Source organism: Frieseomelitta varia, unplaced genomic scaffold (assembly GCF_011392965.1).
Source record: "Frieseomelitta varia isolate USP_RPSP 00005682 unplaced genomic scaffold, Fvar_1.2 scaffold_337, whole genome shotgun sequence".
Taxonomy (NCBI): domain Eukaryota; kingdom Metazoa; phylum Arthropoda; class Insecta; order Hymenoptera; family Apidae; genus Frieseomelitta; species Frieseomelitta varia.
In genome coordinates, this window is record NW_025110076.1 from 259,654 (window position 1) to 279,819 (window position 20,166).

Here is a 20,166-nt window from a genome sequence, read left to right on the forward strand (position 1 = left end):
TTTGCTTCTACGTCTCTTCTACAAAGGTAAGATTCCAATTGAGGGAAACTATTGGCAAGGATGGTGATTTTTAGGTGAATAATAAAATAGTATTGGCAAATGGAATCAGAAAAGAAAAGATAGTGTTAATACTGATAATGATCTAACAAATATTAGATATACCTAATGAGTTACCGAAAAGCTACATTACCATTAAAGAGTTTAATTGTAATCATTATAACTATAATTTAATTCTAATCATTATATAAACTGCTGATGAACGAAATGTATTGAGTCTAGAGAGTCGAGATTTAATTAATATTACTTTCAAGGAAGCTACAGATGTTGAAGTTTACATTGAGAATTTCATTATTTCATCTACAACCTCATAGAGAACTAACAAGCATCCAATTAGAAAACCAAGAATTAATAAACAGAAATATCAAAAAGAACATAATTTTTTTTTATCAAAAACAACTATTACTACTTTAACGAACAACTTTTCGCATTTTCCTCTTCATAAAAAAAAAAAAAAAAAAAAAATAGAATTTTCATAATTACCTCAGAAGATAAATAGACAATGATAAATAGATTATTATAAATATTATGCAATTTCTGTGAGATAGGAATAACTATAATATCTTTCTAAATTGCACGAAAAAGAAGAAAAATTAAAAAAGTGACAAAACTTCCTTGCGTTGCCTAATATAAATTAATTGAAATTGAAATGATAGTTTATAGATACTATTAATTGCTCGAGCGATAACTTTTCCGATAAAGAACTTGTTTGAGAACTCGTTAGATATTTGTTCGTTAATTATTTCTAATCATCGGACGATATTAAATCGTTTACCTAGCAGTTCACACTTTATCAGACAGCTTTCACCCGTAAACTTTGTGCTTCGCAGTTTTACTATAAATTTTCAACGTGAGATATTTACCGAGTTCAGTTTCTCTTTAACCGTGGAACTGTGCCGCTGAGCGTGCCATTATATTTAACTTTTACAAATTTCACCCACAGATACCGATTGCGCAACTCTTTCCAAAGTTTAGCCACTGTCTTTGAAGGAAGATATATATATTTCAAAAATAAATAAACGATATATAAGTACACGTAACATATAATATATTTTAATCTAAATAAATAAATATATAAAAAAACTTCTTCTACGAAGAAAGATATTATTCAATATATTTCACAGATAAATGAATATAAGATAGATGTATTTATTTAAAATAAATTTATTTCCAAAATATATTGTATAACATCTTTCTTTGAAAAAGAAGTTTTTATATATTTATTTAATAATAATTTAAAATGAACAAATACGTTTCAAAAAATGACGAACCGAACAATACCTCTGGTAAACGAATAAGAGAGTAATAATAGATCAAATTTTTATCAAAATAATATTCATTAATATTCATTAAAACAGGTACACGTGTATACTATTAATTTTCACGTTTAGTTTAATACTTGATCATTAAAAATGCTACATTTAAATATCAAAAATTAAACGTGACAATTGTTATCCGTGATTTGAAATCGGCGCGAATTAGCGATCACAGATAGATTAGAAACGTGGAAAGATTGAAGAAAAAGACAGATTAAGCGACAAGGTCCCTAAACGATCGCTTAATCCTATTTGAGACCTACTTTTCAGCCGACCCAGAGGAGAAAGTAAGAAACGCAGTATACCGACGTATATAAAGGAGAGGAGTGACGGCGGTCGCGTGCTTGAGAAAGTAAAGTCTCGTTTACACGTAAGAACCAGCGCGTTTTTACAGACACTCGCACATTACGGGCGGAATAGGATCGCGATTACCACATTTTAATTTTCTTGAAATTTCTGGGTCGGAGAGCTCCCATTATCTTCTTCTCCCTCTTTTCTATTTTTTTCTCTTTTTCTTTTTGTTCGTTTTTAATCTCGAAAGCGAGCTGAGAGAATATGAAGAAAGAGACGTGGATCTTTTGACGCGTTGAGATAACGTTTAACGTGACCGAGTGAAAGAGGTTCCGAGTGTATAATTGTTTCGTTGAATAGCTAATCGTGGAGTACAGATATTATGTTCCTTTCTTTCTCCGGCGGAAACTAACTAACAAAGTACAGTAGATTGAAAAAGTATTGGTGTACTCGTATATTTTCTTGAAACATCTTTGTACATGTCATATTTAATAAACTGAATTTATTATACTCATTTGAAATAAACTTTTATTTCAAACTCATAAATTTTTATCATAAATCTATATATAATGCTAATTATAAAGCTATAACAAATGCTAACGCTATAATGCTGTTTCTCATTAAATCAAAACGTGAAATACAAATTTACACATATTATTTACACATATGTGCAATGTATACAATTTAAAAATAATAAATTAAATTTAATACACGTATCTATATTTTAATAATAGTCTATTATGTAAAAGCGTTTCAAATGAAAAGAGAATGTACCAATACTTTTTTGATCCACTGTATAACGAGACGCGAGTGTATCTCGATAAAGTAGAATGCTTTCATAATGAACTAGAAACTTTGTTAATTAAGATGATAAATGTATGTAGATAATACGCGATATTAATAAATCGCGGTTGATATATCGTATAGATTTTGACGTACATTCCGGTGAACGCAAGAGGCACTATAATGAACTTTCATTAGTTCTACGAAATTGATGTATAATAATTTCTGCAAAATTAATCTGTAATAAAGAACGGCTACATCTGAAAGAATTTTTGTCTATATTTATTACGCTTTCCTTGGCCCAAATTTCATATGCAAATATCACTTGAAAAACAAGAAATGAAATGCTTCATGTTTTTAAGTATAACAGAATAGGTATATCTATTTTGTGATTGAAGTTAGAAGAAGATATTATGAGAGAAAGAATTAATAATTCCAGATGGACTTCACTTGTGGAGATCATACTTTTTACGCAAATGCAATAATGTACCTGTATTTTATAATTTCGCAATTTTTTTAAATGGAAACTTTCGTGGTCATAGTCGATGAATTTAAAAAATACTTTAACTTTGTAAAAAATATGTGGAAAAATATGAAATATATGATATGCAGAAATAATGCAATGTTATATTTCGATATTTTATTATAATTTATGATTACAAAATATAGAAATAAATTTAAAAATGCACATACACTATTGTATGTACTTTGAGCATTTAATCTTTTTTCTTTAATATTCTTTTCTGAACTTCAACCAAGAAAGGAAGATATGGCTTGCTACAGTGAATGCCTGAATTATCCTATATAGCTATGTATTCATTGTGTCATAATTAATTCCGCATGCGTTGATGCAAATTGAAAATATTACTGCAATGACGACTGTGTGACATCATTTCACTTTTATCGTGATGTCACCCCAAACGTGACCATAACCATAACACTTTCCCCTTCGAATTTCCTACGTTTATCAACTTCTCTCCATTACCTCGTTTTAATTAGACGTTAATTATTCTTATCATAATGAACTTTTAGCGTGCAGAGAAATTCAATTTATTTATTTATACGAGATAAAAGCTTTTTAATACGGAGATATAAAGAGTTAATTAATACAATCAAAAGTGAATAAAATAAAAATTTCCACAAACGCTCAGTGATAATTAATTAGACTTTTATTGCATACTGTAAATTTTATGCGAAAAGAAAACTCTGTATCTTGTAAATTATATAGAGTGATTTATATTAATATTTGCCCATGAATTATTGGAACTGTTATAATTTTGTAGAAGGAAATCGTACAATAAGGGCTCATTTTGAAGCCATTACTTTCAAAATGTGTCGTTTAATTCTAATATGTTTTTATAGCTATGTAACAGATAACAAAGTGAAGACACTTTCTTATAAAGATTTCATTTTATACAATTATGTTAGTTTCAACATATAGTGTCTGAATGTTAATGCAAGTGACTGTTTTAAAATCTTTTATGAACGTATAAAAATAATACAGCTTAATAATAACGTCACTCGTAAACAGTTGTCTTAGAATCAATAAAATTCCAAAATATAATAATTTTTATAACACACACGACACACATATATATATTCATAAATATTCTTTTATATCAAATGTTCAAATACTTTCGTGAGCAACTGTAAATTTACAGAAGCAGCATAAATAATGAGCCAGTACCCGTCACAGTCACATCATTTCGTAAATGATGCAACGGACGCAATGGAATTCCACGTACATATGTAATTTCCTGAAAACGCGCAAATCAGCGAAATTGATTCCGATTTTCCAAGCTACGACTGTGTCGTTGGAATAAGCATCGCTGTAGTTCGTTCTATAAAATCACGGTGATTTATATGTTCATGCGTACGGAGAAATAACGAAATATTGACGTGTTTGTAATCGGAGCAACAGAATCGGCCGGGAACCCGCAGAAAACGCAATTTCAACGTAATTGCAGTTCGTTAACCGTGTCTATCGTCCGAGTTTGCGGTAAACATCGATTTATTACTTATACGAGGAAACTCAGTCAGTAATGGAAAAAGCGTACCTCTAAATACGATCATTTACATGGATTTACGTGGGATACATTATAAATTTGCCATTAACGTCGATGCTTCCGCGTCATTTCGAAGAATGCAATCTCGTTAACGTGGTCCTACGCAATCTTTTGACTCTTACGATATAAAATGTTGAACATTTATATTTGATAGTTATACGCAATCGAAATTTCTATTTATCTTTATACGTAAATTTGACTATTGATCTTTTCGTTAATTTTAATTTTTTACTACTATGTCAATTTGACATTACCTTGGAAAAATGAGGCAAGAACGAGAGTTAATAATTAATTTTTGGAATACCAAATGGGATCACTCAAAGATTGCAATATATGTATATATGTATTTTTTATTAAAGTCCAATAATTATTAAGAATTTTTCTAATATTTAGGATGAGTTTCGTAATACGACAAGTTGAAATAATTTTCGAAATTATTTAAAAATGTTTCAAACAAAAATTGCATGTTTTCTAGAAGACATTTAACGCTGCAATCATTGTCTTTTTTTAAGCGGAATAATATATTTTTCGATCTATTAATTTATGCAGCACGATATTCTCTACAAAAATATGTACCTATATATAACGAAGAATCATTAATTTAAAAGATATTTTATTTTCAATTTTATAAAAAACTGCCCTGCTTTATACACAAATATGTTCTGAATTCTATATCTGAATTATATATCTGTTCGAATACTACTATACTTTCATGAGAAATTATATGTACCATTAATCAAACTGTCATCTCGAATCGATTTCCATTCGAATTTCTATTTGTCACGTCATTTCGAAGTTTACTCGATCGAACGATTACGATTTTGACGATGAAAGTTTTATTCGATCGAGAGAATTTACCTATGTTTACTCGTTTATATAGAGGGAGTGCAAAGGAAATATTAGAGCTTACGGAGAAAGTTATACACTAACTGCTGCATGCTAGGTGCACCACAAACTTGTCTAGACGAATAAAATGTGCAACGATGATTCAGAGAGTTGTTGCTTCTGCTTCTGTCAGTGTCGATCAAGTTTTTTCTCCTCCGATATACAACAAGTTACAAATTCAATACGTGCTAGTTTCGATCAAAAAAACAGCGTATTTCGTTAAAATATTTCATTAATACGAGTTAACACTCTCGATTTCAAGTCAGTAAGTATCGAGTTAAGCTTACGATTAGTTACGCTTGTTTGTGAGTAAAATGACGCGTAAGATTTTTTCATCTAAAACGAAAGTTTGAGAGACGAAAGTCTGAGACGAACGCTGAATATGAAAGATTAAAAATTTTATTCTAAAACTTTCGTGCAGGAGTGTAAATAAACGTGACCTTAACCTGGGAACCTGGTTGGATCATAAAAAACGCTGTTTTCCACTGAATATCCCACGTATGTACAATGGCGTAAAAGCGACACGACGAAGCTAAATTTCTCGCTTATACATAATTATACAGATGCCGACCGGAATTTCAACTGGCATCGAGAGTCAGAGCTCGTGGAACAATTGGATTCCCAAGAAAGTCCCAACTGTAGATCAGTTTGATAATATATGTACAAACGCTCGTGTGTGTACATGTTACTTGACAACCTAGAAAACGAAAAAGGCGGAAAAATGCGATGAAACTTTCCTTCAAACAATCCTTCAATCGTTGATCGTTGCAGGAGAGAAAAAAAAGGAGACAATGAGACAACGTGTCGGAGGATAAGTCACGGGAAGAAATATTGTCGTAGGCGAAGTAGTTCGGAATTTATTTGGAGACCGCTTTCGCCTCGTTCGTTTCGTACACTGTATAACAGCGTCACCTAAATTCACCACTTCCGTCCCGTGAAACGCTCTTACTTTCTTCATCGATACGCTACCTTGTAACACTGTCACGCAATGTGCTCGTCTTCGTACGTCCGGATGTCTTTCTAGCTGGCTATTTGGAATAGCTATTAGAGATTGAATAATTAGTAGCTCGAGATGAATGAAAATGAGGAAAGTTTCGCGTGTAAGTGTAAGTATGGAATGATGAGCAGTAAACTGATAAGTGCAATAGAGTTTAATATATAAGGAAATTAATATATCTGATTAATTTCTGAACAATAAATTTTTTATTTTCCCGATAGATATTAAATTATATTCGTATCTACGAAATGAATGAATTATTATGAATTATTTTTTTTTGGTGTCGACTGAAGACGTGAAAGACGATTGAGTCAAGTTGATGTATGAGTGACATTTAGAAATGATAATTAAAATGTAGTTTTGATTTTAAATGACAGTTTAATCGATAATTGTAATCAAATAATAAAAATGTAATTGTACTGAAAATTCGAAAGCTTAGTCATCTTTTATAAACAGCATTTACATATATAAAGAAATACTAACACTTTAACACATATTGATATAGAATATAAAACATGAACAACATATGTATATTCAACTTTATATTAAATGTCATAGAAAGCACTATACTTTTTTCATTTTACCTGCATTCTGTGAAATTATATATTTTCAAATTTTCTATGAATGCATAAAAATCCATAATCCATTCATCATTTTTATTTGCTGTTCCAATTCATGAAAAAATTATTTTTGCTTATGATCTCTTATATATCCGTCAGTGAGTAAAATTTCTCAACCACTAATTGCAAGAAACGAACATATTTGAACGATGGTTTTTCTTCTCTATTCGAGGAACATTCTTTTCTCTTGAAATACTTTTTCTTGCCAGTGTAACACGCATAGAATGCGATCAAGGTTTATAATTCAACGAATTAATTAAAGAATATCTACAGAGTTCCTGGATCTGCTCAGATTCCAAGAATTTCATAGTACTTTTAACTTGGTCTTACGTAGCGGTCCTTGAGGGGACATATCACCAAAACGGATGTAAGCGTTCCGACAGAGTTACGCGGGAGAAAACATTTACACCAGGATATTACGTGAGCAAAAGTGACGTTAGACCATTTGGTCTCTAAATAAACGAGTTATGATTCTTAGTTCGACGATGAAATTGTAAAATTCCATGCCGATTGCGACGTATTATTTTTCTTTATCCTGATGTCTGGATAGGACTGAAAGTCCTTTTCCTCTTGAATTGCTTACTTAAAGAGCGGAGAAAGTGGATGACAAATCAGTGGGGCAAGAAAGAGGATTCGTGGAGAACCGTTTTTGACAATTCCTTTGCCTTTTAAATAGCACGAGATCAAAAAATCACCCATCTCTAGCTTTATACTTGTGAAATCTAGTTTTGAGAAAGTTCTCGGCTACGTTTCCTACTCGACTATTTCGTATATACACGATTTCTATACAAGTACTAATTAACCTTCGGATAGCGGTTAATTTCATATTCACACCGCGTGTGTTTAAATCAGATTTGACACAAATAGTATGTATTTTCTTAAGCAAATTTTTATACTAGAGTTCTCTTTTGTTGAGCATTTTAACTTTTTAAGTTATTTAGTATATAATTTATTAATAGTAATATTCGAACATCAAAATTATTACACTATATATTTATAATAGTGTTATTGTTTCAATTGTTTCTTTTTCAGTGTGATTTAAGATTATTGTAATTGTTATAAATATAAATTTTATTTATTTCTAAAAGTTTGGTAAAGACATATTAAATGCTTATAAGAGTTTACTAAATGACACGATAATGAAATTTAAAATAGGAGAAAAATTTGGATAATATCAAGATACCCGAATGTTAATAACAGCTACTGTATATTATTATTACATCGTTAATTTTGATGTATTTATGGAAAATTTAAAAACGCAAAAATACACAGAATGGTTCTTATAGTTTTTAACAAGTAAAACTCCAAGTTTAAACTCAACTATAATATTCAGCAGGTGAGTCAAAGCATTTCAAATTACATTATTCATAAAGATATGAAATTTGCATAGAAATCAATCGCCATTTACAATGTTTCCCCAGCGTGTAATATCATCACGACAACGAATTTCAATCGACTAGAAAATTGCACATATGTTAGAAAAGGAACGCGGAGGATCCTCATAGCTGAAAGCTTATGAGATTCAATTGATTCCAAAGAGCTACATTACTCGGACTTTCCAATTGCTCACACACGGCTTGATTAGATATCGATTTCTTCGCGATTTCTTATGAAGAGAACCTTCGTTTCACGACTACGAGATTTTCACATTTTCGCGGCCCACAGATGTATGTAAATCGAATCGAACAACGACTATATCGACCTTGTCGAGATTTTCTCTTCATGCTCTTGTTCAGAGGTACAATGGTCGGCGTTTATTTTTTTTTCTTTTTCTTTCTTTCTACGGAATTAATGGTCGCAGTTAATTACCTGGAATCATTTCCTAACTGTTTTACGGAACGAGCAAACCGTGTAAAATCACCGTCGAAAGAGGAAGAAAGCTAGCGACTATGTTGACAATGCGAAGACGATTTGAAAATCAGCTCGTGGAAAGGAAAAATAAACTCTCACGGTTGCTTCGAGTTTAGTGATCTTTCAATCAAAGATCGATTTCGTTACACTGTTGATTTACTTTTTCTCTTTCACCTTTGCTGTTAATGTTCGCCAAGTGTTTGAGTGAAGAATTCGTGTTTTTACTTATCAAAGCGATCGTCTATAAGTCATAATAAACCGTGAATCTAGAGAAGATTGTGTTTAATAACCTATTTTGCGCCTCGTTTATTTACGCCTTTGTCAATTTAACGAGAAACTTTCCCACCCGCGCGGCTGATACTTATTCAAACTTTCTTCTCGCTTGTATCTCCTGTTCAAGAGGAATCCCTTAAGCGGATACTAGAACTGCGATCCATCTATTTTATTCAAGAACGAACTTAAACTTCTCCTAACGTCTGCTTATTTTTTTATTTCTTCCCGTTCGCTCTGACATTCTCTATTTCATTTAACCTCACACTACTTACTATAAAAAGAAGGCAGGGAGAAGGGGTTTAGAAACATTCCTGTTCCCACGTTTCCGACTTAGTAAGAACCAAACACGATGCTCTTTTTAAATTATACAACAAATGGGAGAGTAAGGACACTTTTATTCTCGAAAATTGTAAAAGTTTAAACATCTTGAAAAATATTGATACAGAGAACATAGGTCCGCCATGGTAGTGAAGATTGAAATCTCTAATTTACGCCGAACAACTTTTCTCGAGCATTTTTTTCACTACTTCAATCCCTTGCGAGATATTTTCATTTCTCGAGATAAACAGAACCTCCTATACATAATATTTCTTAATTTCTATGAAAGGAATTTTAAGTTTCCGTCGTTTGTGATACAGTTGACGACGCGCAGACAAGATCACAAGCTACTAAGAAGGTCAGTGGATTGACTCGCAGTGAGTCACGATCCCGAAGAACTACCAAGAAAAAGGATCGAAGGATGATCGCATCCTTCTGATCGATTCGATTTTCCCGTCCGATCAGACGCAGGGAGAAGACTCGAGCAGCCGGTGTCGATCTGGTGGGAGACACGCGAGAGAGTTTTACCTACCGAAATGAAACTACTCGCCGGAGAAAGTGAGAGCCGACGTAGCGGACGGTGGGCAACGACAAGCAGGCGATCGGGACTCCTTGAGACGAGAGGATAGACATGGTGCAGGCCCTCCATCGTGTGGATCTTCCTTCCTCCTCGGAACGATCCTCGGCTCGATTCTAATTTATTTCGATACTCGGTGACCAATAAAATTAAGGGAAAAAACAGGCTGGTGAATCGAGAGAATCGACGACACTTGGACAGAGTTGAAGGAACACTGAAATTTCTAAGTAGATTCGTCTTGTTCGTGTCGTTTCTTTTTCTTTTTCTTTTTCTCGAAAGAAGCTCGAAAGAAGAGAAGTGTGAAGATGATCGAAAGTTAGTGAAGAAGCATGAGGAAGATCTTTGGTGACTGTGATGAATATCGGATTAATTCGATGTAATAGTCGCGACAGGTAGGATCGAGGGTGATCGCGATATATCAGTGAGAACCGTTGTGTTATGGTGGTGAAGATTGTTCAGGATAGAAGAAGAGGAAGAAGAAGAGGAAGAAGAAGAGACGGTGGCGAAGCTTGAGCAACCGCTGTGTGGAAGTTGAAAGGAAGGAAGAGGGTAGATACTCGGAAGAAGATTGCAGGAACGAGATTGGTTTGATCCGACAGATCGGTAAGTACAAAAGTAACGAGTAAACACTTGATAGGGATAGATCTTTTTTAAAATTTCGTCGAGATTTTCGCCGAGAAAGGGACTAATACTAAAATACTAACTTCTAAATAAGAATATAGAAATATAAAAAATGAAACAGAGTAATGGAAATTAAAAATTTTGACTTGACAGTGAAATTCTATCTGTAATTATGTTCAACGTAATTTATTAAGAATCGTTTATCTTTTTTACTTCTAATACTAAATAAAGATGAAATAAAGTAATAAAATAATAGAGTAATAAATGTGCGATGAATATACGTAAATATAACAATAAAGTAATAAATAATGAAATGAAATAATAAAATGCGAATGTTAGCCAAGTAATAAGTGATTTAAAAATACATGTAATAATTATACAAGCCTCCATTGAACTAGATGCATTTGAAATTATAACACAATGGTAGTGATTGGAAAAAATTGAGTGAAAGTGAGAAGGTCTGGGATTAGCTTTTGAAAGAAAGCCTCTATCACCTGGTTCGCCAAGTAAAACGTGCACAACGATGAGATAGGTAAATGAAACTAGTGATTTTAATGGTTGATCGAAGTAGCTATTACTAACGAATAAATTGTTGGCCTTTTACTCGTAACCTTTGCCGTGATTCAAGTTTCCACGGATGGCAAATTAATGGACAGAAATCCAACGCTAATGTAATTTAACGAGATTCAATGATCATTTAATGATACACGAGCGTGCAACGAAGTAATCGAGTTTCTATCATTGAAAGTAATTCGGTCAGTTGGATTTAGTTTCTCGTTGAATTAGACTGGTATTACTTTGAAATATGGAAGAAGTGAATTTCAATACGAAGTTAAAAAAATTACTTCAAAATTATGTCTCCGTAATACATAAATTGATCTTAATATTCATATTAATATCTGTTTTAATATAATTGTATATCTAATATTAGAAAAATATTCTAAAATATTTTTAACGTCAAGAAAAGAAATTTTCTAATTATATAACAATTACATACAAGATATTTACATATTTATAATTAATACACATTTAGTAAGAATTTAGTGTCTTACATATAAACAGTCATCTTAGATATAACTTACTACTAATTAAAAATGTTAAAGATGATTCCGCTAAATATTGAAACTTTCTAATCTAATGGAAAATTATCTATTAAGTGCAAAAATGTATAAAATGTCGAAAATATATCACACGTTGCAATATTCAGTAATTAATTGGTATATCATGATTAGCCACGTGGATTTTTATGGATGTTCATGCAACAAATTTAAGGATGCAAAGACGTAAAGAATGGGCGGAATAAAAAAATGTCGAAAATAAAGTGTCTGTCATAATATTTAGTAAAGGGAACAAATTGCGTAATGTCTAATAATGATGTTCGAGCGTCATGTAAACTCTGGCGATGAAGAAATCATTGGTGGATGGACAGTAAGAAGATCGGAAGAGAAAAGTGAGATTTCTCGAGTGGCGAATTGGCAATGGCTCCGTGGCTATCGAAATGTTCAACTTTCCGACCTCGTAGCCAGTGAAAGTACTTCCGTTCTTTTCCAAAACGAGACGGGCAAGGAGGACAAGCATTAAGGATGCACGCTTCGGTACCGTTCTACGGATTGCCTAAACACCACTCCTCCGTTTACGTAACATCGTTCGAAGTTTTGAAGAGAAACGTGCCAACAGACACGATACAACTTGTCGTATACCATCTAACGATCCCTCTTTCTCCATGGGGAACATTCCATCGCGTCCAAAGCCTCGTTTCTTGTAATTAACCTCAGAACTCTAGGAGGACTTCTTAAAGACGCAAAATTACTTCTTCGATGATTAAAATTATTTCTCTTGTGCAAAAAATTCATATTCGATATTTATTGTTACGTGTTTAAGCTTGATATTTGAATGTTGAGGATTCAATCATTACATGCAAGGAATATTGTGTGCATACAGGTTGATCAATCCTGGAAATCTTAAGGAGAATTTCGTATCATATACACAAGTCTGAAATGAAAAACACTATGCACAAGACAATATGCGTCTTAAAGTAGAAATTTATGTGGGAAGTCAAAGGTTAGGAGTTTTAAAGTTAACCCTCTACTAGTAGGATGGAATCTTATTTAACAAGAAGGCTATAAGCTTCATGAACCTACTAAGGATTAACATTTTATTAACACAATATTTGCAATTCTTTTCAATTAATAAATTAAATTGTATTACTTTTTTCAAATAATGAAGCTATGAAATTCCAAGGATTTGCTTAATATTTCTTCATTGTTATATCTTTAGCTCGATTCTATGATTTTATAATGTTTGAGAGTAATTAAAACAATTTATAATATTATTATTATATTATAATAATTACATTATATTAAAATATTATTAATTTTCAGTAAGTATTTAAATACTTATAATATTATTCCGTTATGCTTAATTTCTTCCTTTTCTTTCAAACATTCTTGATCAACCGATCAAGAACCAAGTAATAATACATCGTAATATTATAAATACTTGAAATTTCATAAAACTATAGAATTTAGATGAAAGGCACGATGATGAAAAAATTAAGTTAAGTGAATCTTTGGAATTTCTTTTCATTGTTGTAATATTAGAAAATAGAATCTTATGATATAAATTGATTGAGAGATAAATAGAACGTTGATCTTTAATTAGTCAAACACCGAATCTTATATTAGAGTATAAAATCAATTCTTTCCTTTCCTCTCTCATCAAGAGATAGAACAATTCCAGTGGCGCTCGATCGCGGAACGATCTGCATTGTTACTTTCTAGGAGAAATTAATTCGCGCATAAACAGCATAATCTGAGGCCCTAGATGAAACTGGGGGAAAAGTGTGTCGGATAACACGCGTGCCATCGATTGAATATTCATGAATCTTGATATGTACACCGTACTATGCTGCACGAATCGTCTGATATTCAATGGCAGACGAAGCTGATACTTTTTAATTGACTATCCAGAGATTTTAATTGACTATCCAGTCTACTGCACCCGATGATTGAATTATTAGTAGCATTTGAAATTTTCAATATTTTATATGTTTCATTTTGGTTTTATAATTTTGCGAAATTTCAAGAAATTCAAGTAGTTTGATTCAACACCACATTGATATTGCTCTTAATGGGTTAGGAAGAGACTGACTGTGCTTCTACACTTGCGTGGTGCCACTTTATGCGGCGAGGGAAAACGCGACGAGGGAGAATTATGAAGAGAGCAAACTCGTTACACAATGGAAAGTGTTTGTCATGAAAGGGTGATCTGGTGAACTAGACCGCGAAGAAGTATAGCCGTTTCAAGGCCACGAAGTAAGAGCAGAAGTTGCAACCGTTCAGATTTCTTCGAACCGGTTCTCCTTCGAAAGGTGGAACGTGTACTCGCGCGTATCCATCGTTCGACGCAAAAGCGTTAAAGGGCCAATCAGGCCGCTGATATTTCTATCGAAATATCAAGGGGGCAAAAAACGGTACGGCACGATATTACCATTTCCAGAAGCTGGCTCCCGAATACCCGTTACACTCACTCGACGAGAGATCGTATTTTTTGTTCGTTCGCTTTCTTCTGAACCGAGTGGCTCGAGTGAATTAACCCGTTCCGGGCCTTGTTATCGTTTATTGCCGTATTGCGGAAATTACGGTGATATACGCGATCACGCATCGCGTGAATGTCGATCTTCGCAAAATAAACAGCAGTTACAGTTCGTTCGAATTACATTTCAAGTTCAAGAGTTTAGAACATTTCAAGATTTTAAGAGAATTGATGAATTCTTTAAGCAAATGAATAGCTTGTCTGTGATGTTAATATTTTTAAATGTTGAAATTATAATTGACTGACGTTGTTGAGCCATCGAATACTGTAACAATTTATGGTTAAATTATACTTAATTCCCGAGTTTTTAATTTACTTTAATCACCGTCATGGAGACTACAAGATATAAAATAAAATTAAATGCCCAAAATTTTAGTATAACATTAATTACTATAGACAACTAAAACCCGACGATTTAAAGATTAATTGCAATATTATAACACATAATTACAATGTTTATATTTCTCAGAAATATTCTATTCGCGTTACTGTTATTTTCAAGTATTGAAATTGTAATTAAAATACAATTTATAAATTATACATTGAATGAAAGTATAATTTAGAAACGAGATATATTACTTATGACATATATATTTTATCTTCTGAAGCTGTATTAGACGCCATTCTATGTCAAAAAGACGGTGCTTTGTTATTTAGGTTCTCGATCATGGGTACGATCGCCACGGAAGAAAACGGGGCCGATATCGAGACGAAAACAAAATTTCACGCGCGCACTTCTCTTATTTTGGCTTTTTCTCCGTTTGCTTTCGGCGAAAGTAAAATGGCGCCTGTGCGCTTTGCAGAGAAAGTAATGGATCGTGCTCTTAATGTCGGTTCACACGGAATTCGGGATGCGGACACCCGTGTGGCGCCAATCGGCTGGCACCGGACAGCACCAACGCGACGTATAAACGACAGCCAGGACGAGAGACACAAAGAGAGAGAGAGAGAGAGAGAGAGAGAGAGAGAGAGAGAGAGAGAGAGAGAGAGAGAGAGAGAGAGAGAGAGAGAGAGAGACACCCACACACAGAGAAAAAGAGCTAGAGAGAAAAAGAAAAAACACTCGCGGAACACACGCGAGATCAACGCACGTGGGCTTTCACGAACAGCTGGGAGACGAAGCTACAATTATGTGCCTGTGTATCTCGTATAGTGACGTACCAGAGAGACGAGAGAAGAAACTCTCGGTACTTTCGACTAGGGATGGGATCAAGTCCAATATGTACTTACGAATCCGTGTTAAGTTCGACTAACTAACAATAAGTTTCGAATACCATTCGAAAGTAGATAAGATGATAAGAGCTGATTTCGAGCTCTAGAATGAGTGCCTGCCGATTTATGAGTAGTAAGATTCGAAACTTTTACAAATAGTACTCGAATCTTAGAAATTAGAATTCTACAGGGTGAGTCTCTCCTCCCTTTCGCTAGAAATTCCAAAGGTAAAACAACTGAATATAAAAGTGATTATATTGTATACGTGCGATACATTTAGATATATTTATATGCAATGGAGAAGCATGTTCCTTTTAAAAATAACATTTCAAAATCGTACACAGAAAAACAGTAATAAAACATCTCTGACATAAAAAATCATCCAGGAATTAAAAGATACATTGTTTTTCAATATTATCTTGGAAAATAGGAAAGGGCAAACGATAATAGAACGAAAACTTGTACTATAGTTTCTCTATAATCAGGGGAAATCCTAAAGAGGAACTGTAAGAATAATAAATAATTCGTACCATTGGAAACTTTAGTTCTAAAGGATTAAATCTAATCTAAATCTAGAGGACTAAAGATTCGACTAAAGATCCTACTTGTGAGTTACTTGATTCCATCTCTACTTTCGAGCATAAGGCAGCATGATAGAGTCTCCGTACTAGCCGCAGGAAGGTGAAAGTTCGTGCGGCTTGTACATACATTGCCTTTTCTACCGTTTACCTCGTTTTTTATCCTCTATCACTTTTCCTTCGATTAAGTTCAGGGAACCGACGATTTTTTCGCGATCCTTTTTTCCCGTAGATCTTTCTGGTACTTATTTTACTTTGATATTTATACGAATTGTTGCAATTCGTATAATTGCAATAACGATGATAGAAGCGTTTTCTATCATATTTGCCTGAAATGTGTAATAGAAGAGAAATAATTGATTATGATATATGAGGTCCTTTCGGGAAGGATGAAGATAAATGTCGACGAATTTCGTCTTCTCTCTAAGGACGAGTGATAAAGTTATATTTTTCTACCCTTTAGTATTCATTGGACATTAATATTATATTAGTTATTAATATTACAATTTTATAAATGTTGATTATTAGTAATTGCTATTAATTTATTATTTATTTCTATTAAACTAATATCTGGTATTACTAGTAATTATTAAATTATGAGAGAAAATAGGTTATCATTCATCTAAATCTTTAATCCAAGATCAACGATCAATGGAGAATGTCGCCAAGGAAGAAATAAGAAAAATAGCAATGAAAATATTATCGAGTAGCTAGAGAATCAAGGCCACTAACAGGTTTGGAACTAGTTAGAAACTGGAATAACTTTTTTACCGGGTTTCACTTTTCTTGCGACTTTATTTTTTTTTTTTTTTTTCGCTCATGTCAGGCTTCTTTCGATAACATTTATTATCGAATTGAAAGAGCTAGTACAGCCGCGTTTCGGATAATTATAATGAATGTGCAATACTGATTCTTGCGTCTATTAGCATTTTATCATTCGTTTTCTTGATTAGATCAACAGAGGAATCAAAGAATAAAAAGAACATGGTCGATGGTCGATGGAACTTCCGGCGGGGCGAGTGACAGCGTGAACATGAACTTCACACTGTCGTGTATGCAAGAAGTGCACTTTCACTTCTGCTGGATCTATACGACAGAGCCAATGACCTACTAACACATCGAACCATTCACTCGCTAGCGCGATGCTATTCTGGCAAGGACGTTATACATCGATTGTTTCTTTTTTTTCTTGAAAATTTACGATAGACTATGTATTTTTAAATATATTAGTTTTGATTGGAAAAATGAGCCGATTGATCGATTTTTAAAGAAGAAACGCAAGTAAATAATAAAATGATAATTAATGTCGATAGACAAATTAATATTGCAATATAAAATAAAATAAAATATATATAATATAAAATATATAATATATATATAATATAAAATATATAATATATATATAATATAAAATATATAATATATATATAATATAAAATATATAATATATATATAATATAAAATATATAATATATATATAATATAAAATATATAATATATATATAATATAAAATATATAATATATATATAATATAAAATATATATAATATATATATAATATAATTATTATAATATAAAAAATTACGTTAAAATTCGAGCCTGTTAATCTTTACTACAATCTATTAGTAATTTATCAATTTATAAGAACTAATATTAACAGGTACTTGTTATTAATCGTTTAGGCATAGATCTTAGGTGAAACTGATGCAGTTAATATATTATAATTTACATTATAATAACATGTTTCTTCGTATCATGTGCAATTTTGCACTTTCGAACCTTTTATAAACGCTTGAAAATCTGCAGACTAATTATTAGTAATTGCTATATTAATTTATTACCTACTTGTATTGTTTCTTCGAAAATTGGCCAATACATCATTAAACAATTGCAACTTAGATGTTTAAAAACACAGACCATTAATAATTAGTGTGTACAAAAACGCTTATTAATACTTATCACATTCGTGTTTCAAATGAACGCCCCAAACCCCCAAACTCTTTCAGTCAGTTTATTCGGCTAATATTTATAAACAAAATCTAATCTAACAATCGATATTTTCTAATATACATTTGAAGAGATATCTCACTTATTGTAGGTGGAATTGGACGAATCTATATCAATTTCTATTCTTTCTTGTCACCTCTCTTCTTAACTCTAACTAACGACATTCCTTTACCTTGAAATTTCTTCTCGTTCGTTGACTGTTCTGGTTCTCGATTAACAGACAATGGACCGTTTTTTTTTGGGCGAGGATTTTTTAACCCATTACGAAACGGGGTGACAAGGACCGTTACGTGGTTAAATTGACTTGAACGTGGTCAAACTAATGATTAATGCAACTGGCACGATGGCTACGCTGATTGTTGCCCAATCTCTTCCACAGGGGGCAATAAAACTCAATGTCTGACATTTTCACTTCTTCTGAATATCCCTAATAACTGACCAACAACCAACAACTGGATGCTGTCCGGATACCACTATGAATCTCCGCGTGTATAATCGATGTGTTCGGTTCCGGGTGAGTCTCGTTTTACTTTCACTCGTTACGGAGCCAACATGACGCAAACAACATATTTTCGTTCAATTGGGAAAGAATTCATTCGATCGGCGCACCAGGAACTTATTTTCTACTCCCACGACGCCGGACGTTGATGATTTCCGGCTTTCCGAGGACGAGTAGGTCAAAAGGAGAACTAATTCAGATTTTACTTAATTGTAAGTTTTATTTTTCTTTTGGTTCGTACGGGATGATTCGCGCAATTGTAAACGAGATACGTTCCTTTTTTCGATTGAAATTAGAGAAGAATATTGTGGAAAAGAATGAGTGGTTCAAAATGAACTATATGAGTATTCATAATAGTATTTTTTACTCGAGCAATATATTTTTGTATAGGAATATTCGTGGTTGTAAAACGATTAAAAATTGATGACAAAATATAAATACGCATAAATGTCTGCAATCTAGTACTAATAATATCACAATTCAACACGTATGATATATACATAAAAATTTCCCATGACAAAAAATTCAAGTGTAATATTTAATGCTATTGTATATCTTATTTCAATTTGACGACATTTTCTCAGAAAATCAACTGAATCAATCTCAAACATGCAACCTAGTCACGAATCATTGCGTGCACTTTGATAAAAACAAGGAACTCGTGTCGAGAAGCATCTGCGTGGCTCGTTAAGCTCTCTCACGCAACGTTTCTTCCTTTGGTGTTTGGAAAATTGATTCTAACGAAAGATGAAGGCGTGATCAATCGTGAAGACACGCAAAACTCGTGGATCGAAGAGGAAAGAAATCCAAATGAATCATTGGATGATTGTTGAAATAGAGAAAAGAGAATTTAGTTGGATCGTAGATGACTATAGTAATTTGTGCTAGATAATTTGTATTTTATAATTTAATTCTATTCTACATTATTATTGTCCTACTTTGAATTTAGTTTAATTTAATTTAATTCTAAAATGTTACGGTTCTCGGTGATCTAATGGTAACGGTTAAGAGTTAATTTCGGGTGTTCTCATATAATATAAACTATACGATATAAACTACGTTATAATATCGCTATGAGAAGTGCAATCAAATTGATCCCGATGATAACCGAAGTGGCCTTTTTTACTCTTCGTCGTGGAAATCGACAATTGTTTACCCTTTCATCGCGCTGTGTTTCATAATGGGAACACTTGGTACCTTGTATTTTCAGCCTTGCCTCGAAAGATATCGAATGTTTAACAATTTGCACAGGTTAATTGAAAGAGCTTATCGGTGAAACAAATGGCGAGATAACAGTTTTGCAAGGACAGAATTTAGGCACGTTGCGTTTTAAAAGAGTGCAAAGTTTTTATCGTAAATGATACTTGGAAAGGATGCTGGTTACAACGCAAGCAGAGACTGGAAGAAAGGGCAAACAATGGGAGGGAAAAAAGTGGTTCCAAAAGAGCGACGCTGTTAAACACAGGGGAAAGTGGAGTATTTAAATTGTGAACGTCGCGAACGATTTTTCTCAATAGTTGGCGAAGTTTAAATCTTTTTGTTCGATTATAGTCGCAATCATTAACTTGATTTCTTTAGGTTTGATGTAGAAGTAGAACGTGGATATTTATGCGAATTTCTA

At 32.8% G+C, this 20,166-nt stretch overlaps 1 protein-coding gene across 2 annotated transcripts in view; it reads right to left on the bottom strand.

Moving 5' to 3' along the window:
• The window catches only part of LOC122530306, a 44,822-nt gene that overhangs the window by 13,060 nt on the left and 11,596 nt on the right, over window positions 1-20,166 (bottom strand). The gene's annotated exons all lie outside the window — the stretch shown is intronic.